The 22,906-nt window shown below is 38.9% G+C and overlaps 1 protein-coding gene and 1 pseudogene across 11 annotated transcripts in view; one reads left to right on the forward strand and one right to left on the reverse strand.

Annotated features, from left to right (window-relative positions):
- Peak1 (pseudopodium-enriched atypical kinase 1) overlaps window positions 1-22,906 on the reverse strand; it is a 214,701-nt gene that overhangs the window by 70,597 nt on the left and 121,198 nt on the right. The gene's annotated exons all lie outside the window — the stretch shown is intronic.
- Isca2-ps2 (iron-sulfur cluster assembly 2, pseudogene 2) lies at window positions 8,906-22,777 on the forward strand (annotated as a pseudogene).

The following is a 22,906-nucleotide window of genomic DNA, read 5'->3' on the forward strand; positions in this document are numbered from 1 at the left end:
GCAGGAGTGACAAGAACCATACAGGTGGCTGAAATGGACGGGGAGACAACGAAGGTGGAAGAGCGGCAACGATCTCGTTAGCTTTATTTTACCATACATAGAGTAAAAGTAGAAAAACGAAACTGAGCTGAGTATGTGCAGTTAAGGGGTCAGTGATGGGTAGGAAAGACAGGAATGTCTATCAGAGCATTCAAATACCCAGATCCTTAGGAAAAATAGCCACAGCCTAGACCTTGGGGACATACTGGATTTTAATAGAAAAGGAGACGGTTGGACAGGAGATCAGCTACACCATCGTCACCAAAGTGTGCTGGTCTGCATTCTCACCACTGAAGATGCCCCTGACCTAGGAGGGTGATGCCTCTGAGGCTCCTGCATGTCAGGTGTCTGTCTGCCAGGCCTGAAGAAGGCTGGCTTACGGCTCTTATGACCAGCAGACCACTTGGTATTTTTTCTGTTCCTATTTTAACAACCCGTCACTACAAGGACACTTAGAAGTACAGGTAACGAAAACTCAAAGATATCCCTAAGTACCTTTGTAAGTTTACCCAAGTTTCTCAAACATGCTTTATGGACTTTATCATCTTTTTAAATTAAGAGAAACTTAATTCTTTATAATATAAAAAAAATCAGAAAATGAAGATAGAGAACAACCCTTGCTGCTCAGAACAACAACAACAACAACAACAACAACAACAACAACAACAACAAAAAAGCCAAAATTTTGCTACTTGCCCTTTTGGGTCTTTTTCTAATATTCAGGCCAAGCAGCACATGTACACAGATAAACAGATGAATGTCATATAATCAACAGGCTGTTTGGGAACACTTTTAAAATCTTTTCTAAAATTTACAATCTATTCTAAATATTACATAAATGCAAATTCGGGTTAAATACAATTTTTAATTGTTCAAACAAACAAGGCAAAAAAATGAAGTTGCATTTCGAGTCCTTTATTAACTTGAGACAATTAAAACCATGTGTCATGTGTAAAAGCACTTCTGGTATGGAAACGTATCTGGTACCACAAGTCAACCTTTGACCTCCACAAAAAGTGTATCCTCCAGGTGTGCACGTGTGGATTATCTATGCATGCATCACATACACACACAGAAAAAATAAAAAGGCTATAGCATGTGGCTCTGAGGTAAATTAATTACTGAGCCTGAATGTGATGCCCCAGGTTTGATTCCCAACACTGAAATAAAAGGGAAGGGCAGGGCTCTAATGATTTTCCCATGGTTTTGTCCATTTGTAAACGTTTAAGCAGTGTCTACACCTCGTGCTTCTGTCTTCAGAAGCACTGGACATCAGCTTCTGGTTACCTGTAGACCTCTCTTCACACACAACTGATTAGCTTTCCTCCACAATCATTTTCAGTCCTTGGCAGTCTCAACACTGGGAAACTCTCAAGCTGGGCCAACTCTGAATGGTCCATCTCATGCAATACCCAGATCCTACTTCAACGGCTGACTTTCAGTCCTTTAGTCTGCCCTCTCCTGTTGACCTGCCTGCAAACCACACGCGGGTCCTGGATTTGCTTTGTGAATAGAATGCTGAGATGATATACTGCCGTTTCCTAATTTCCCTTTTAACAAAAATAGCCCGCTTTGTACCTTATTTCTCCATAAAATCACAGAGGGCTCAACTGTCTATTTAACACCCTTGAACTCCAGAGAATGAAAGGTAATGCATGTTCCTGATACTATCTTTCATTTTTTAAAAGCATCCTTTCCTGCAGGTCCACTCCTGGGACAATTGCTCAAAATTCTACAGCCCACGTCAAAGTGAACTCCGCCGTGAAGCTGCTCATCTTAAGTTAACGGATCCTTCCCCAAACCCTTATTGCATGCTCCTCACTGTTGTTTGTACACTTCCTTCCCTCATTAACTTCAGGTACGTGAAGGCAAGAGACATTTCTCCGTCCGTTATGGCACTGATCTGCTTCTCAGAGAGATAAATAAGTGGTGCGGTGCTACCTAGTTGTTTTTTTTTTTTTTTCTTCAGAGCTGGGGACCGAACCCAGGGCCTTGTGCTTGCTAGGCAAGCGCTCTACCACTGAGCTAAATCCCCAACCCCCCACTGAGCTAAAACCCCCAACCCCTGGTGCTACCTAGTTTTACTGAAGACAGAAACATTCATATGGTGACAAGGGACTCCCAATGGCAGATGGGGAGATAAAACATGAAAAAGCAAGCGTGGAAACCCAAAACCATTTCAGGGCAGGGCAAACAGCCCTATATACCTTAATGGTATTACCATATTCTAGAATAGCATTGTGTTGATGTTGACACTAATTACAGCAGGCCAGCAAGAAATGTTAAATTATGTTTGGTATGCTATGTTTAACAAGAAACAAAGCAACAAAAGTGTGAATATGTTTTGGAAACATTTTCATACAAATGGTTTTATTATTTACATTTATTAGATTATAAAATAAACTCATTAAAAGAACTTTTAAAAATAGGGGGAAAAAAGCACTCCTAATTGTATTTTGCATAAAAATCAGGTCACAGTGGCACTAAGTGATTATTTAATTAAAATGGTTTAATATTAAAGATTTCAAACTCACAAAAGTTAGCCAAAAAATTGGTAACTGATGCTCAAATCTCTCCAAAGGGAGAGAACGGTGGGGTACTGGATTTTTACTGCGCTGACCTAAAGGTATTTATTCACTCATTCTCAGGTCTTAGGGAGATGAGGATGTGGGGACCCCAGCCACAAAAGGAAGGTAAAAATGGAGAGTAAGAGACAGGATCTCCCAGACAAAACTGTGGGAGGACAACTAGAAGTGAGAGGAGAAACAGGCAAAGCCTAGCATAGGAGCAAACACATTTACAAAACGGACAGCACTTCCTTCATTTTCCCCTCTCTTGACTTTCTTTGTTCTAATTGACTTCAGGCTGATGCATGTACCCTGAGATGCATGCTGAATTCCAATGAAGTCCTCCTACACGTATACTTTATACCAACACAATCCAGTTAAAAGGATTTTAATTGGTGTGCACCATTCCCTGCAATTTCAACATTTAAAAAATGAATAGTCTCACTAAGTACCAGATGGTGACATGTACTAATTAATCAGGACTATTCAATGAATGAGCATATTAAAATGAATGTACCTATTAGACATGTGTTGCCGACGCTCTATCCTGAGGAAGCAGCTCCGTAAATGAGCGCCCACGGAAGGTGCAGCCTTACCGTGACACTCGTGAGCATCTCCCACAGTGATTTGCAGCAGTAATACCACCACACTTGTGTTTCCCTCTAGATCACTCGATATTTCACGTTAAGCAGCCATGAGCCCTGCTATCCTTCCATAATCTACTCCACCTCCTAAAGCTAGAGCTACCTGAACACCGGGCGGCAGGTTTCCTGTTGTACAGACAGTTCTAACACACTCTAAGGTTGGTTTTAAAGGGACAATGGGTGAAAAGACAGATCAAATAATGTTCCTGAGTCAGCTCCTTCCTCCTCAATTTGTCTGCCAGGTAGTGGGAGCCTGAGCTCGGCTAACTGAAGGAGTAACAAAGTACGACAGAAGCCTGCCTGACGGTCTGCATGGTTGGATCTTCCTCAAACACTGTCTGCAGTGGACAGAGATACATAACCTATCTGTAGGCCTCAAAAGAGGAAGAAACCTTACAACTCATTTGTAAGATTACCTCACATTCAGGACTCTTCTGTTTTATCCTTTGTTACCATCATTTCAAACATATTCTAATAGAAAATTGCTCAAATCTCTCTAGATTTATAGGACACAACGTTTTTTGACTTGCTGAAAACACTAAAAACCCAGACGGTTTTGAAGGAGGCAGAAAGGCAGGGACAGAACCATGGAGAAGGTAGCTTGAGGCAGACTTACTGTCTGGCATACAGCAACCAATGCCAAACATTAGTCATCTCTCACAGAAAATATGGAAATGGTGGGGAAAAAAATTGCTCCTTGAAAACTCAACTCAAAGAGGAACCTAACTCTAAAAGAAGTCTAAAGATGATCCCTTTGGGAATTTAGGGATCATGATAAAAAGTGTGATTTAGAAGTATACCTTCAAAGATGAAGACAATATATGCTGCCTTCTAAAAGAAGCCTATGAGATAGAACTTTGAGGAACCGGTGCTTGTTTATGATGCGTGGCAGCAATGGTTGTTGCTTAAAATGAAAGCATTACCCCAAAGAATCTTTAGGAGAGCACAAGTCAATAATAGAAACAACAAAATTTGTAGTCATAGGCCAGAAAAACCTCTCTAGCGGCAAAGGCAATTTTTATTTTATTATTTTCCCTGGGCTCTTGCTTAAAATCAAGAGGTAGAGTTTATGTAACATTCAAGAAGAATTTAATTAGTTTGAATGTAATTAAAAGTAAAATGACATGAACATTTTCATGATGGGATTTCTGTGCAATGACTGAATAATCTTTAAAAATTCCATTACTATGGTTTAATAATTTCTGATAGACCTACTGCTTTCAAAGTTTTGGTCATACTAGCCAATTTAAATGGAGAATATTTTGGGCTAGCATTCAGCGTAGAGTAGGTTTTCTACGACTTTTATGTTCTGGGGCTGCAGAGATGGTTCTGCAGTTAAGAGCAGGGCTGTTCATATCATCTGTAACTCCAGCTTTAGACATCTGACTCTTCCTGGCCTCTGTGGGCACCGGGCACGCACATGGTGCATAAAACCAAACCCATATACACAACACGAAAACATATTAAAAAACAAACCTCATATTTTGAGATAAAACCCAGTAAGACAAGATATCAAAACCAATCATAGCTCAGTTCAATCACAAAACACAACTATATGCTATGGAAACAGACCCCTGACTCAGTGAAGGGAAAGCGATGCCTAAGACAACCTAAGGGGACTAGACGACTTCCAGAGTACTCCGAACAAGTCTATTGCATAACCATGAAAAGTACAATTGATTAATGCACCATAAATCTACAAAGGAAGGAAGGAGGGAGGGAAGATGGAATGAATGAATGAGCAAGCATGATGGCCCTTGGACACATAGGAAGGACAGACCTGACTTAATGTGAAGAGCGACGTGCTGAGCACACTGCCACTCTCAGGTCACAGCCAGCTCTCACCAGAAGACTGCAGCAATACTTAATATTAAAGCTTTGTCTGACTTGAAGCAACACAGAAGACAAAAATAAATACCAACTCCTACAAAAAGCAGATGAATCAGATGCACATGGGGAATCAGTGTAGTCTAAGTGTGATATTTAACATAGTTGTGGTTGGAAATCCAACTCCTTCTTCTGTCTTTAAAACGCAACTCTGAATTAATCATTCATGCCTTTGGCTAAATGTCAGGCTACTTCCAAGGTACCTGAAATTCTTGGAAAGAGGCCATGAATATATTAAGATAAAAATGGACACTGAATTAAGTTTTCTCTGATGATAAAATAAAAGTGCAGAGACGATATTCAGGATATGATGTGTTCCTTGCTGGTCTCTCAAGCTAGAAAGAGGTAGGACTGATTACCTCCCTATGGGGAAGGCTGGGGGATGATGCTTGGAAGTGGAGAAGCAGTAGAATTAAGAAGTGAAGCTTCTCAAGTTACATAATAATATTTGGAAAATTTGGGGTCAATATATAGACTTTAAAATTTGATAGATAGTGGTGAAACCTTTTAAGAATCTGTCCTTTGAGCCAGAGATCATGATGTTTATAAGAAATGGAAGGAAAAAAGAAGCCAGACACCGTAGACAACTCTCCCATGCTCTCTCTTGTGGTGGTGTGATGAGAATGTCCCCAGAGGGCTCGGATGGTTGAACACACAGTCCCCAGTTGGTGGAGCTATTGGGGGATGAGGAGGAGGTGTAGCCTTGTTGATGAATATCTCTGGTATGGGTTTGAGAGTTTAAATCCTCAGGCTACTTCCATTTTGCTGGCCTGTGCTTCATGATTGCGGCTTCGGTTATGCCTGCTGCTTGCTGACATGCCTCCCTAACAGCGTGGACTTTAACCCCTCGGAACTGTAAGCCTAAATAAACTCATTTACTTACTTTGCATTGGCCATAATATTTTATCAGAGCCACAGAAAAATAATTAATACATCTCTCACAGGCAGACCCTCCACGACAATGAAAGAACATGAAAGGAGAGAAGTGACTATTTGGCAAGAGGAAGGGACTAGAGCAGGGGAAAGGGATATGACAACTAAAGCAACCTAAGACTAAAGACTTTCAAAAGATAGCACAAACAAATTGGTACTTTTATCCTTTCTTTTTTCTTCCCTCTTTTTTTTTTTTTTTACTGGAAATAGATTTTTTTCATACATTTATTCTGATTACGGTTTCCCCTTTGTAACTCCTCTGAGAGCTACCTCTCTTCAAAAAACAGACTTTTAAAGAATAATAATAATATTAATAATAAAAAACCAAACCAAAACATTCAAACAGAAGAAAAAGAGCCAAAGAAAAAGCACAAGGAACATATATAGACACAGAGACACACACACAGTAATCCCATAAGAACACAAAACTAGAAGCACACACACACACACACACACACACACACACACACAGGTGCACACACACACTACTGTGTTGGTTTTGTGTTGGCCATCTACTGCTGGGCATGAGGCCTGCCCTTAGAGTGGTTTTTATTCCTGCTGAGACCCCACTGGAAAGAACGGATTTTTCATTTGCTACTGGTTATCAAGTAGCATCCTGAGTTAGGGATGTGGGCTTTCGTCCACTTCTCTGTGCTAGGACCCCATCTGCTGTAGAGCTGTGCAGGCGTGTGGGTGCTGTCACCGTCTGTGAGTTCGTCTGTCAGTTAATCCTGCTTGTTCCCTTGCTGTCCTCCATCTCTGTTGGCTTGTACACTCCTTCTGCCTCCTATTTCAGTGTTCTCTGAGCCCTGAGCTGACTGAATGTTATAGGGTCTCACTCTCGGCACATTTTCTGGCTGTGGGTCTCTGTATTTGTTCCCATCTAAATATTCTAAAAGAAAAAATTTTAAAGCTTTTATTTTCCTTAAAGAAAGGGGGGGAATCTGTTCCCAGATACTTCTAACAATAAATTTGAGTTGCTTGGATTTGATACATTTGTCAGCAACTACATAGTTGCTAAGTGCATAGTTGCTAACAATGGAGCATCAGTATCTCAGTAGTTCTATAGGGGAATTTTAATTGGAGTTTTAGGAATGGAGGAAAGAAGCTAACACTGAGACAATACACAGATACTATGCTGAAAACTATGCTAACCCATCTATCCTTTTAACAACCCTGTATCATTTTTCTAATGTATTGATGAGAAAAGAGATTCAATGGCATAATACCAGGAAACAGGAGCTAATATGAGAACCCAGGCCTGGGTGACTCTAAACCCCTGCTTTATACAATAATGGCATTTATAAAATATGTCACATTAGACATAAGTTGTATGGTTCTTATAATAACCCCCCTAACATTGATAGAAAGGAAAAAGTAAAAAGAAACAAGGAACAGAACCATTTTAATACCAAGCAGAATAACATGAACTACACTGAACCTACCAGAAAGCCTTTAGGGCATGAACCGATGGCCTGGTAATCCGAGCTGCTATACTGAGCATGCCTGTTCTTCTTATCAGCGACCATCCAACAGTCTGAACAGTAGTTCTAACATGAGAAGTTTCTCAAAACAAATGAAGAGTAATCTTTTTACTGTTGGTATGGTTTTACATATGGATATGGATTGTGATATGATTTTCAAGTTGTACAAAGTAAAGTACCACACCACATCACAGGTGCTCTTGGTGCTCTTTTAGTGAAGGATCTTTTAAACTTTGGTATATCTAAATACCCGAGTATCTTGTAAAATGCAGTTTCTGATTCAGTAGGTCTGGGGTAACAGACACTTGGGAGTAGCAGTTTTTAGAATATACAACATATGGAGTTTATAGAAATGTGGGAAACGGTAGTTGTACGAATTTTTAAAATCACCTTTTTTGGGGCCAAGCATATCTAGTTCAGTGGTAGAATGACTGCCAGGGCTGAGCTTCACCCTGGGTCGTATTAATAGCATTGAGAAAAAGATTCTACCAATCCCTAGCTATGTGCTAAAAGCACAGCTCAAGGGCGTTTCATTACACTGCATAGCATATTCTCTGGACCTTAACCAAGAATGAACACAATTCTGAAGAACAAAGCCACAAGGCTGACATTGTCACACATCAGAAGGTGCTATTTGGGCCAGAGAGATGGCCTAGAAGTTAAGAACAATTCTTATTCCTGTAGAGGACCCAGGTATGGTTCCAGCACCTCCAAGGCAGTTCAAAGCTGTCTGTACCAGTTCAAAGCATCCATGGCTACATGTGGTGAGAGCTTCATAACACAGCAGACCCAGCACATGGCAGGAGGAATGTATGAAAGACTCCAAGCAGATGTATTTAGAAGACAGGGAGGGAACAAAGGAGCTGACTCACACCTCACAACATACTTGAGAATTAATCCACTCTCAGAAGAATAACATTAATCCCTCTTAACGATACCACTTCTGGACATCAATACTGGCAACCAACTTTCTACATGGGTTCTGGCAGAAGCAAAAACACATTGAAATGACAGTATCCATGTAATATAAGTGGCAAATATACTTAAAATAATACCAAGCCAAAAAAATAAAATAAAAAGACATAGAAGAGTTTCAGATGTATACTGTGAAGCAAGAGAAGCATATGGTCACAGGACCATATACTATGATTACATCTCTATGACATTATAGGATATGCATGATTATGAAGAAGATAAAAGGATCAGTGAAAGAGGAATGGATAAAGTGCAAGTCAGCTTTAGTGCAGTGACACTATTCTATCTAGTACTGTAATGCTGAGTACATGTCATTGCACGCTATCAAAACCCTTAGAATATATAACACAGAACAAATTATGAGTAGGGTGATGATATGTTGATGCCAGTTCACTTGTACTACGCTAGTGTGCAGAATGTTGACTGTACAGGCGACAGTATGTGTGTATCAATGAGGTTTGGTGGCACACAGAAAAATCTCTGTATCTTCAACTTTTCAATAACTGAAACTGCTTAAAGAAATAGACTCTATGTGTCTGTATCACACTCCTTTCTCCCAAGGTTCAGGGATCATCAAGAAAGAAGACATGGAAAGACTGTATCCAAAAGAGGTAATGGGTGACTACAGTAAGAGTGCTTTCTCCATACAACAGAGGAACAAGGAAACAGAGAAGCCATGACTGTGTGTACAAGACCTGATTGAGAGAGATTCCAGTCATACAAAATCCCACATGAAGCAGGGAGGAATTCCCACCCTTAGCAGAGGAGCTTCAGAGGTGACCGAAGACTGCTGGGAGACAGAAATTGTTCTTTCAGGCATACAGACTCAGAGGCTACTGATGTTCCAATGGACACACATTAGAAACCTATATGAAAGTCTCAATCAATAGAAAAGAAAAAAATACAAGCACCTATTTAAAACAAGACAAGCGGTGGGCTCTGGAACAGTTAAAACCTGGTATACTAAATAACTCGTTTTGGTAAGATGAAGAATTTGATTGTGAAAATTCATTGGTCAAAACAGAAGAAATGGCCTTTAAAAAGGCACAAAAGTTATTCAATTATACATGCCTTTGGCCTGAAGCATTACAAGTTTGTACAGAGACACAAAGCACACAAATCACCACCTGAGTTTGGCAGCTCCCACCCCTAATCCCAGCGCATGTGCCAGGTGATGAATTCTAGGTCTGTCCAGACTGTAGTGAGACTTTGTCTCAAAAAACCAACCAAACAAAGAAATGTAGCCTATCTAAAATTTCTATTATTCCTCCTGAAGGACAGTATCTATTGTTACCAATTTAAAAACAATTTAATTATTAATTAATTTCTCTGTATGTGTGCCTCCCACTATTTTTGAAAATTAGAGCTAATTGTCTACAGGGTAGCAAGGACATTTATATTCCAAATTCAATTACTTATTCGCTTAATAGAAAGGCAAGAAATAAGTATTGAAAAAGATAAAAAGGGGTGGGGGGGTAACAAATTGAAACCAGTTCTAAAAAAAGAAGACAGAGGCTAGGATCACACTTTAATGTGTCTTTAAATGTGACATTAAACTGTTTATGACAGAAGAGATAAAAAGATCCCAAAATTTCCTTATACCTTAGTCTCCTGAGCGCAGGACACTATATGCATTTTGTTCTGAACATATTTTTTATTTTTTTACCCTTCAGGAAAAGACATCTTTTCTAACAGAAACTATGAAACAAGCTAACAGATGGTGAGGGCACCGAACCAAGTCTAATTTGAGTTGAATTCAAAGTTTGATTATCTGGAGACACAGAGGCAATATACCTATACTAGTATCAAATGCCTAACACTGATAAAAATGTTACAGAAGTAGGATCTACTAGTTTCAAACTGTGCTGAAGTCCTTACTCTCTGATAATAACCAGTCCTTTTAAAGGATAAAAGCACAATATTGCTTAATTTTTCCTTCCACTCAGCATGATAGGTAGATTAGCAGCCCCCTCCGAGAGGCCTATACCTTAAAGCTAGGACATATGAAGTCATCACTGTCTACAGAGTCTTCTCCTTTGGAGCCTTCAGAAGTGTGCAACCCTCCTAACCTTTACTCTAGCCCACTGGGATTTGATTCAGTTTCTATGTCTATGACTATAAGATAATATACTCGTCTATGGCAGTTTGTTGGGGAAGCAATAAGAAATTAATTATACACAAGGCTCAATCTCCACTTGGATACTCACTCTGCCAACTGGTTCCTTAGTCTGATGTTTGTATCTCTACTGTTTCTCACAGAGCAATAAGGTTTACCAATGGTAATCTACGTGGCATTGAGTCAGTCACAGTATACGTACAGTTAGTTATCCTTCTACAAATGTCTTACAATATACTGCAGCAGCATAATGTGATTATTTTTCAAAGCCTACATTCAACGTAGTTTTCACACACTGGAGGAATACTCATTAATACATCTATCATTAAAGTTAAGGGTATAAGACTGACGTAGAAGGCAGGGGTTGGTCTCATAGACTGTAAGATTAAAGTTGTTTTGGATCTTAATGTTCCAAAGAAGTTCTGTGATTTTTACACTCATGCCACTCTACCATGTTGTGATTTCATGCTGATTCTATCCTTAGATTATGGCTTTATCTTCCAGGAGAAGGTGCCTTTAAACTTTGGTAAGATGGAGACACACAGGCAATTAGGGGCAGGGGAGGGGAAGGGAAAAGAGTACCTGAGGTCCTACGATCTTCCTTGTATTTCCCACTAGCCAAAAGGTCAACTGTTTTAACACAAATGGACAAAGTCAGAACTTCTGTAACAATTGTCCGCCTCAAGACAATACTTCTTTTCCTGAGAGCTATCTGAAAGACTGTTAAAACAGTTAATGACCTAGGCTTAAAGATATATAGCATGTGACCTGAGGGTAACCTTACCAGCACCCATCCCCCACCCCTGCTGCACCTGAAATGATACACCTCATAAATCACATTACAGTTTCTTCCACAAAAGGAAATCCTTCAAGACAAGAGAAGTAAGTATACCAGCTTATACTTTTCTCCATAATTCAACACTTGGCTTTACTCTTTCAACCAAGTTATAAATTACATCCTTTGAGCAATGTAATTTCAAAACCACAAAATCACATACACATGCATGACTTCTGAGAAACCCACTTGGGAACAAACTAAGTTGCTTTTACTCAACAAATTCCAACTTTGCTTCACAACTGCTGACTCTTCTGTCAAGGTAGTAAGTAGCCATAACTAAGTCTAGAGGCAACAGTGTTGCTGTGCCTTCCCCTGCCTGTGATAAAACCAAAACACTTTAGTGACCAAAAGCTTAAAATAAGAAGGCAAATCATTATAGCCTGACTTCTTTATCTTAGTAATAAGAAAAATCCAAATGAACATTTAACATAGTTTATGTCAGAGACGGGGGGGGGGGGGCTTTCGTGCTTTCTACCTCCAGTAAATACTGTAAAAGATCAAGCTGGTGAGTCACAGCTGGCTTGTCACTTGCTTCCATTTACATATCATCTAGAGATGTTTACATGGAACAAAGGGAGAGCAATAGCTGAACAGATCATGCATGGTACGAAAGCTCTAACATGTTTTAAATCTGTAAGTTCAGTGACCCTAGTACAATAGCATGCCTTTCAAGGCAGATATATTTAATCCATATTAAAACTTACTAAAATAATATAAAACAGAATTTATCTAGTCGTATTCATAAAACTTTTATTAATATTTACCCAATCCCTCATTCTTACAGGATTATATAGCATTTGGGGGCGGAGCAGCGGTTGAGCCAGGGTCTCACTGTAGCCCAGGTAGTGCTGACACTTGTGTAGTTCAGGCTGACCTCAACCTACTGAGTGCTAAGATTGCAGGAATGTATCATCACCTCAGGCAGGGTTAAGATATTTTCTTTAAGATGTGTATTTTCTTATAATCAAGGATGAAGAACTAAGAATTATGAGGTATGAAAATAGCATATGAACTAAAATATATGATTTAAAAAAGAAATGTATGAAAAGAGATTTCTTATTTTTCATGTTACAGATCAACGGATTAGGCAGGTGGACGCTCCTATGGCTGTGTTTTTACAGCTGTTAGGTGACTGCTCTAGTACTCTAGCCCCAAATTCTCAGTCCCCAAAGTTCTCTTTGTACTATTCTTTCCACTTAATAATTTCTTCAAATTTCTTTGGTATAGAATTTTAAGGTCTAGGTTAACTAATACCCAAATCCTCAGGATTCAAAGCTTATTTTGGAAAAACATGAAAATTGATCTTAATTACAGATACCTTCTGGGGACACTGCAGGGGTCAAAGTGGAACAAAAGATAAATCAGGGTCCTAAGTTTTAAAGTAAGGTCAATTCTGCTTCTTTGTAATTTTGTCTCTTCTGGATTCAATAACACAGGATATGTATTCAGAGAGACTCTTGAGATGACTTAATTTAAAAACTCAACCAATCCCCCTTACTCTAAGCTAGGGTATTCAACCTGTGGCTTGTGTGACACACAACAGCCATGGATACTGCCTGACACACAACTGTAAATTACTTAAAACATCACGAGATTTTGCTGTTTTGTTCACTGTGTATGTTTCTTCTGTGTATAACTCAACTGGGTAGTTCTAGGGTAAAGTCTGTAGATGACAATGTGATGCTGCAGCGTCACACAAGGTAAATTATTCCTGCTCCTGCATATGCGACTTCTGCTGGCAGTAGCAGAGTTAAACAAGAGCCATCGGATATTACATATGCTTTTGCAGAGTTGGCAAGTCAACAATTATTAATAGTGTTTAATTTATGATAGTAAATGATAGGCTATTTTATTTGGAAGACAAGTAAGTATTCTTATCTGACTGCTCCTTGGCTATGTCTCAGGCACTGCCCACCAGGCTTTACAAGTGGTTGGTCCTCCACGTTGAGCTGCATTGGCAACTATGTGGAGGGGCCCAAGATGTGCTACTTGTGGTCAATTTTCACAATAGTCACTTATAAATTATTATATTTGTTTAATATAATATGGCTAGCATGGCTCCTCCAATACTGCAAATAAAACAGGAGCCCCAAAAGAAAAATTACAAACAAAGAACAGAAGTTCAAAGAAAAGAAGAGAGAAGACTACTTAATAAATAAGGCACTGTGCTTCATTTGTAAGGAATCTGCTCAGGTCTTCAAAGACTGAAATTTGAAAGGCACTGTATACAAAACATGCTGTCAGATTTAGTGTGCATCAAGGATGGCATCATAAGTACAAAGGAGAAAAACAGAAAAAAGTCTTCTCAATAAACTGTCCTTTTACATTTACACAGAAACAGACTCTATAGCTAAGTGATAGCATCTTTAAAGCAAAATAACTAAGATCACTTACTGCTGAGTTTATTAAGATTATACATAAAGAGCATGGCTTAATTATATGTTTTTTTTTAAAAAAGGCATGTTTCTAATGTCAGTTTGTTTCCACAGACTGTGGCAAGAGGAACTGAAGAAACTGGAAAACTAAACAAAGAAATTTAGCAAGTGTGAAGCAGTTAAAAAAAAAAAAAAGATTTTCTTTGTTCATTGGAATCATTACCAATGGTGCTTTAGAAGGCAGAGAGGGACTAATATAATAAAGACAACGAAATTCCTGCCCAAAACCTCATACTTAATGAAGTATTATTACATAGTGCATTGAGAAAATTTATGCACAAAAGCATTAAAAATGGATGACATCCATCGAGACTGAATTTCACAAGATCCAAGAGACTAAATCATTGCTAATGCCAGGAATGCCTTAAAAGTAGTGACGTCAACTATGGCTATGTTTACTTTATGAAAAGTGGCTGAATCAAGGACAAATAAGAATTTATGATTTATGACATTACCATATATATTTTTCATTCCCATGACTTGATGATTAACTACCTTATACATTTAGGATTTTTAGTGGATTTAACTACTCATTTAAATGAACACACACAAGTCTCTACAGTGAACACCAAGTGATCAATATAATGCTTCAAGTCATAGCAGCATTAAACAAATTATGGCAGGCTCAAACCAAGGCAAGTCATTTTATGTGTTATGACATGTGAAACTAAATGCTGTCCTGTGAACAGCAAAAAACTTACAGCTTTCCTTTATAATTTGATACAAAAATTTCAGATTTTTTTATACCTAAGATAACAGACTTCAAGATTCCTGTGAAAATAATGGGTATTTTGGTGTATTTGTGGCTCCAGTTTCAGTTATCTGTCAATCTTCAAGCAAAATGCAGAGAGCTAGGGTCTGGTGTCCAACTTAAAGAAAACGTTGATAGTGTCTTTACTAGACTCTGATAGGTTCTACCCTCCAGAGACAGTCACCTCATCTCACAGTCACCTGACTCATGTCATCACACAGAGCGGCACAATGTAGCATGAGCAATGATTTTTCAGAGTGAGGCACATGAACAGCAAATTGGGAACCCAAATATCTAATGAGCTTCTTCAGAACTCACCGGGAGTTATGACTTCCTGCCATTTTGGCCTGATGCTGAAGTATCTGACAGATTTCATGTTGCCCTCCTCTCCTCAACTTTTATAATAAAAATACTTTTTAAAAAAGTCAGTTTTATTACTTAGACAGGTTCGTGCTCATCTTCCTGATCAGTGATCACAAACAGGATCTGCTCAAAAATTTTAAAAGGACTCTCCAAATTGGGACACAGCACAAATAAATTAGCACGTGAGGATGTTTTTGCTATCTGTTGTGGTAGGAGGTCATGAAACTTGTACACAGACCCTTTTGTTTTCCTCACGAACATTCATTATTTTGTGTTTTTAATGTTAGCCAAAGAAATCTCTTTGTCTAATGTGATCCAGAGAAGCCAAGAAAAGTAGGGTGCCCTGTTCTAACCACAGCATGGTTCTACCCTTTCTCTACCCTTAACACCAGCAAGGAGACCAACTGCAAGCAACAAACCAGGGCAATGTTAGCTGAAAAAAATCCCTGTGAAAATAATCCATCAATTCAGACTTACTCCCACAAACCCACCATTTTAATATTTGTGTGTTTGGTGTGTATATGCACGTGTTTATGAATGCTGTAGCTTTTGTGTGGAGGTTAGAGGACAAAATGTGGGAGGCAGTTCTCTCTGCCCACTGTGTGAGTTCTAGAAATAGAACTTAGGTCACCGGTTTTGGCTACAAGCAACTTACCTGCTGAGGCTGGCTTCCTATAGACTCCTTATGTAAGAAACAGTTAATCAGAGAACATTTTGAACTCTTTTTAAAACTCCAGCCTTAGTTATTACCCAAATGATCCTTACACAAACATCCACATAATATTTTCTAGGGTTTAGTTGCAGAAAAAAAAATCTGGCAGTTTTGGAGGTAGAGGTTTATGTGTGTGTGTGCATGCGTGCGTGAATGCGTGTGTTTAAATCTGTAAGGAAACCGTGTTAAGAGATCACAATTTCTTGTATTTAATATATTTTGATAGCAGTACATGCTTTAAGAATTATTTATTTTTTTTGAATGAGTGCTCTATCTGCATGTACACCTGCATGCCAGACAGATGAGGGCCTTGGATCACACTACGAATGTCATTGCTGGGAGTTGAACTTGTGACCTATGGAAGAGCAGCCAGTGTTTTTAACTGCTGAGCCCCTTTCTCCAGCAGTTTATCTTCATTCATTAAAGAACTTGAATGAACTAGAAACTTATCAAGTACAGTGGATTTCTATCCTATGTATTTGAGCAAGAGAAGAAAGGCACAAAAGCTGGGGGAATGACTGAGAGTAATTAAAACCCCAGCTATGTAAGCATAAGGGCCTGAGCTCCGATCTCTAACACCCATAATCTCAGTACAGCTGGGGATGGCAGGGATAGAGACAGAAACACCCCCAGGAGCCTACTGGCCAGCCAACTGGTGAGTTCTGGGTTCTGTGAGGGATACTGTTTTAAACAAAAAATAAGGTGGACAGTGATACAGAAGAAACTTCATAAACATGCACATTCCCCTTTGCTCCCAAGAAAACCACAACAAAAATAAGACTTGTACACATCAAGCTTTGGGAGAGCCAGGGTAAAATAAGAATTCTCTCCTCAAAGAAATTAGACTTGAGGGGAGCAGAAGTACACACATGACAAAGCAGAGGAAATGATGGCATTTTTACAACAGAGTTCAGAGAAATCAAACTGCTCTCAGCAGAAAGAATAAAGGTGGGTTTTATACATCACATGGATTCCAGCAACCTTTAGGGTACCCACACTCTTCCCTATTTTTAAAGACTAAGCTCTGCTATTTAGAATTAATGATCTACTTTGCACTAGTTTTTGTTTACTGTGCGGTAAAAGATTATGTCTCCCTACCCCTTTCACACAGACAATTGTCCCAGCGCCATTACCTGAAGGGGTGTGCTTGTTTAGGAAATGAGTGAGGGACTGACCACACAGGGCTGCTCTTAGTTCTAGACACTCTACTTCCTTTGTTGTCATCTTGTCACACTGCACGACACTGCCAGGGTTACAGTGGCCTTGCAGTGTTACGGTAAGATGGCACATATCCTCCAATTTTGTTTGTAGTGCTGCTCTGGCTTTTCTAAGTTGTGCATTTCTTTACAAACTTTTTAGCCAGCTTATTAATTCAACCATTATATGGAAAATCTCCTCTTATGTATTACAGTAATCTAAAGACACAATTTCTTCCAGATTAAAATTTTGGTACACTGTATAATTTTGGTATGTTCTGCTTTCATTATCAGTTTAAATATTTTAATTAGCCTGTGATTTCTCCTTACCTGACAATTTATACCCTTCAAGTATCTCCTTGCTGTTGACCTCTACTTTGGCTTCGCTGGGGTCAGATAAGAACCTTTAAGGTTCTATTCTTTTAAAACTTGAGACTTGTTTTTTGGCCAATAGTAGATTATATTCTGATAAGCACACCACGTGCATATAAAAAGAATGTGCACTGTGCCATGATGTCATGTTAAATGAGCGACAGCTAAGGCTAGCTGCTGAAATGTTATTCTGATAATTCCTATGTGTTTGGTTGGTGAGGTGATGTATAATCAAGTATGACTATGAGTCTGTTTGGTTCTTTGGTTTTGTCACCTTTTGCTGCCTGCTTTCTGAAGCAGTGACTATGATAATGAACACACACATACATGCTGGTTTAGGCTCCAGTTGAATGCCAATTTAAGTTTTTTTGGCTTAAATTATTTGGCTGTTCTTTTAATATTTTAAATTATGTATGTATGTCTGTGCATATATGAAACAAAATGCAGGTGTGGTAGAAGCCAGAGGCACCAGATCCTGCTGGAGCTGCGATGCAGGTGGCTGTGAGCCACCTCATATAGCTGCTGGGGACTGAACCAGCATCCTCTTCATAAGAAGCATGCCCCTTTAACTGCTAAGCACTCTCTCCAGCCCTTTTATGTCTATTATATTTTGCGTTCCTTATATAAGTTGTCCGTAGGGATTACAGAATATATCCTTAAGCTTTCTAAGTCCACTGTACTTAGCAATAGATTACTTCCCATGAAGTAAAGGCATGTAATTAAACAGGGCCACGAGTCCCCCCACAGCATAAATCTCACAATAAGATAAAAATTTGTGGTTTAAAATTATATAGACCATCAAGAAATTAAAAGAAAGGTTTAAAAAGAGGTCCATGCCTTTCACCCAGATATCTAGTATTTTTTATGTTCTTCATTCAAGATTCAAGTTTCTGTCTAGAATTATTTGTCTTCATCATGGATAAATCCTTTTAACATTTTGGCAGGGCGAAGGGCTGATGCAAATCTAATGGGACTAAATTTTCCTGGCTTTCCTTGATCTGAAAATTGTTACTTTGCTTTTATTCTTGAATAATTCCTCTGGCTATGGAGTTCTAGGCTGATTGCTTTGTTCAGTGGTTTAAGGATGCTGTTCTCTTTTGCACCCTCAATGAGCCTCTGATTAGAAAGAAGTCAGACATTCAGGACCCACACTACACAGTCCCTGTATACAGAAAGTGCCAGTCTTGGTTTGTTGCATTCTAGATCTGCTGCCTTTTTGGTCAGCATGTGACTATGACACAGCTCAGATAGGGCCCCTTGTGTGTATTTGTCTGGGCTTAATAAACATTTTGTTGTCAGCGTTCATCAGATATCTGAGTTTTAACAATTAGTTATTCAACTATTTTGTTCCATTCCCCCCTCCTTTCATGGACGTCCCAATTCATGGACATTTGGTCACTGAGTGCCATCTGACAGACTTTGAGGGTTTGTAGATTTGCCTTTGCCTTGAAGTTTTGTTTGTCTTGTTTTACTTGTATAATTTGAAATCCTTTCTCTGTCCTCTATTGTCCTATTCAGCTGGTAAGCCCACCCAGTGAAAATTTGTGTTCAGTTGAAATTTCCATGCTGAGACACTTGCTGTTGTTTTACCTTGCGACAATAACTCTAATAGCGACGCTAAAGCCCTGGATGATTCCAGCATGCGGCTCACTTGGGGGTCAGAGCTAACTGAGCATCTTTTAGCAGCTCCATTTCCCCAGCTCTTTGTACGTCAAGTAATTCTGAATTTCATCCTGAGCTTCCTGATTCTGTCATTTTTCTCTATTGAGTAGTTTTCTTTGTTTCAGCAGATGACTATAAATTTTACCGCAAATGGTTCTTTTTCTTCACAGAGCAGATGTTTTGCTTTTAGCCAGACAGATCTGAGTCTATTCTAAATTTGTAAGGTTCAAGACTCAGTCAATAATGTAGGCAGAAAAAGAAAAGAAAAATGAACATTAGTTTATTTTCTTTCAGGGTACATTTTTCTCAGACTTCATAATTTCCTAGTTGCCCCCTTTTGGTTCACAAAACCAGAAAGGCTGCAGGTTTTAACATGGCCCACTGCTGCCCATTCAGTATGGCACAATTTGCAGGGGTCTGTGGCTTCGAGAGAATCTGAGGTGGCATGGATGTAGGAATGTAGGATGTACAGGTTACTCACGGGGAGACCTAAGGGTGAGGAGCCACATGAACAATGATGCATCAGATGATGCCATAACACAAGAGCAGGAGTAAAACATTTAAATTGTTGAATGGCAGCTAGATCTAGGCACATAGCCAATCAAATATATATTTTAGGTAGAAGGGCAATATAATTATATCTATTATTTTAGAATCAGATTAATATATCTATATGATGTAAATGAACTGCAATATGGAAAATGACTGTATTTAGGAGATTAATAGGGAAGAAGTTCTAAAATTGCAGGTGGAAGGTAATAAAATCTTAATTAGGCCACTGGCAGAGGAGAAAATAATGGAAATGAGATGATTCAACAAATGACGGGATGATAGTCCTAAAATTTTTCAATAATCTTCCAACAGAAGATTAAACTTTGCTATTACTATACAGGGAATATACTCACTGCCTGTTTAAATACTGAGGGCTATTTTAAGAGCAAGTCAGGATGAAATTTTTCTTGGTAAGCCAGATGTAAGCCAGTGAAAATTATGGATTGTGGTTATAGGGGTTTGGTATCAGATAAAGGCTCGTTAATAGGTGACAGAGCTATAAACGATAAATGCATATAGAGCAAATTAAAATGGATCCCTTCTCCCACATTGTCTTCCCAGTAGAATATAAAGTTCAGTTAAGTAAGTTCGTTACAGTGTCTTGCTGCAGTTACACCAGCGTTCATATGTACTCAAGAGTCTGGACTGCGAAGACAAGAAAGGGACCTCCATCCTCACTGTGGTCCTACGGAAGCGAAGGGCTTTCAAGCTCTCAACACCACACGAAGTGAAAGTCCGTCAGAGCCAGTATGTAGCACAGAGAAGGTGCTCTTGTCTCCAAAACACTCTACCTTCATTAGCTATTATTTTTAAACCATCAAATTAATTGTCTTAGAATTTGGAAAATTTATCAACAGGGAATTCTTTCATTATTACAACAGTTAAACAACTTTTTTCTTGAATCATACTTAACTATTTTTTCTTATATATTGTGAATATAGATATCAACATTTTCACCCTCCTCCACAAAAACAATGGATGCATTCAAAGAGATTAACAATTTAAATAGGATAAAAGCAAAATATAGTTGGATTTTTTTCCAAAGGAGGAAAAGGGTTCATAGACACTGTTACGGTTACCACAACCACTAACCTAGCACCACCGCCATCACCACCACTGCCACCACCGCCACCACTCCAATGCTATTGATTACTACTTAGAATATCTAACTAAAAGAGGATAGAGCCCACTGTTTCTGTCTGATAGGAGCTGACAAAATTAGGAGAAATCCACCGAAGCATCTCAGCAAAAACCTTACTGAAAATCCACAGAGGTCAAGGCAACAGTGAGAGCCAGTTAGTCAGCTGCCAAAGTGCACTAAAACTGTGACAAAGGAGTCCATGCATAACGGCTGGTCAGGCTGCATGGCTTTCCACACACTCCTAAAACTACAAAACAAATCAGTTACAGGGGATAGCTTTTGTTTTTTTCCTCCAAGCGTGCCATGGTAATAGTATCCAAATATCACCCTTCCCCTCTGAAACAAAACAAAAGCAAACAGAGCGCACTGAAAGTTCACATGCCTTTTGATGTCACAATCAACTTGTAGGCTTTAGCTTAGAAGGCAAAGATCTGTTCGAAGATTAAACTGTGCTCACAAATGTGTCTACTGATGTTCCTACAGTGCTACTTATAACAGGGAAACGAGAGGAATGTGTCCCATAACAGGGAACTGGTAACTTAAGAGGATATTATAACATGCTGGAACATTATAGCTATTATATATTATAACCATATATATATTATACAGTTATTAGTATTATATAGTGGAAGTGATTACTTCATTGAAAACTTCATAAATTATTATTTAGGGTAAAAAGACAATACATATGTGAAATTCCAACTTTGCTAAAAATAATAAATATAATTTTAAAGATTAAAATAATAAACAATAAAATGTTAAACAGAAATGCATATTTTCACCATAAATATTTTATTCAATATTTCTTGATTTAATAATTAATAAAAAACACTGTTACTAAAAACAGTTATATATGCCCTTTATCTACAGGCAATGTACTTTAGATATTCTAGATCAAATGGTCAAGTATCAACCTTGCACTGTCTTTCCAATTCTGAATGAATACAGTAAAGATCATTTTGAATGTCTCTCACATCGTCAGTCATGCGGGATAGATTGCATTAGATTGTTATGAGTTTGGGGACTCTAATGACCACTCTGTTGCAAACAGATACTAGAGTAAGACTATGTGTGTCCTATATAGGATTTGTTCTCTAGGGGTGAGAGGGTAGTACATTATCCAGGTTTCATATTAAATGTCTTCATTATTTGTGAACAGCCAGATGGTTGGTAATATGCACAGATATCCTGAAATATAGGCTGACTGATTTCAATTAGCATTGAAGTGAGACAGATGATATCGAGGATCTGCACTGCTAGGCCCAGGGGCACTGAGACTGTATTCTTACAGATGAGGGTTCCATCAACTAGAATTCATATTGATGAAGTATAGCTGATAGGTTATTCTAAAATACATGTGCTACTGAAGACAATCTCTGCTATGAAGCATCTATCTAACTGAGTAAACATTTTATGCTCACTATAAGAAACTAGCTAATATAACAGAAAAAAGGAAATTTCATAAAACTGATTTCAGTTTATGCATGTATATTTCAGAACACACTAGGAAATACCATGACCTTCAGTAGGTTTGGACCAAATCAAAGGGGCTGCTTAAAAATATCAGTTAGAGGAGTGGAGCTTGCGGTAAGACGGAGGCTGCCAGAGCCTTGTCCCTATCTGCCTAGGCGTTCGGAGCTGTCATTCCTAGGTGCCTGGGGAAGGCTCCTCGCTGTCTTTCCCAGGCTTTTGATCCACTGGGAAACAATGTCCTCCATTCCAGATGCTGGCGAAGGACAGATCTGCCTCACAGACAGCTGCGTCTAGGGTGTTTGAACAGGGTGGGGCAAGAGTCGTGGTTGACTCTGATAGCTTGGTCTTTGTTAAGGGGCCCAGGTAGACTTCAGCTAAGAGCTAATCAGGAGCTCATTCCAAGTGTTGAATAATCCTCAAGCCCAGCAAGGCTGCTCCTGTGGGTCATCCTTCTCTATCAAAATCTGACACAATAACAGATGGCCCTGGGATTGCCACCATTGTACCAGTATGAAAAACCTGGGAATAGTAGAATCCTAGAGGTTTCTTTCTCATCATGCCCTTCTCTCATTTTATTTAATTTAATCCAGGAGTGTCTTATTATCCACTATTAATTATGGAATGTGAAGCTTTTACTCTTGGCCAAAATACTCTCCCCTCCAAAAGTACAATGTTAAGACCAAAGCTAAATGCTGTTACCTCAACTTTAATCACTAGTTGGAACCCATGCAGCATCTCTAAGACTCCAAAATTTGTAGTTAACTTC

The sequence above is a fragment of the Rattus norvegicus genome, chromosome 8, assembly GCF_036323735.1.
Source record: "Rattus norvegicus strain BN/NHsdMcwi chromosome 8, GRCr8, whole genome shotgun sequence".
Classification (NCBI taxonomy): Eukaryota; Metazoa; Chordata; class Mammalia; order Rodentia; family Muridae; genus Rattus; species Rattus norvegicus.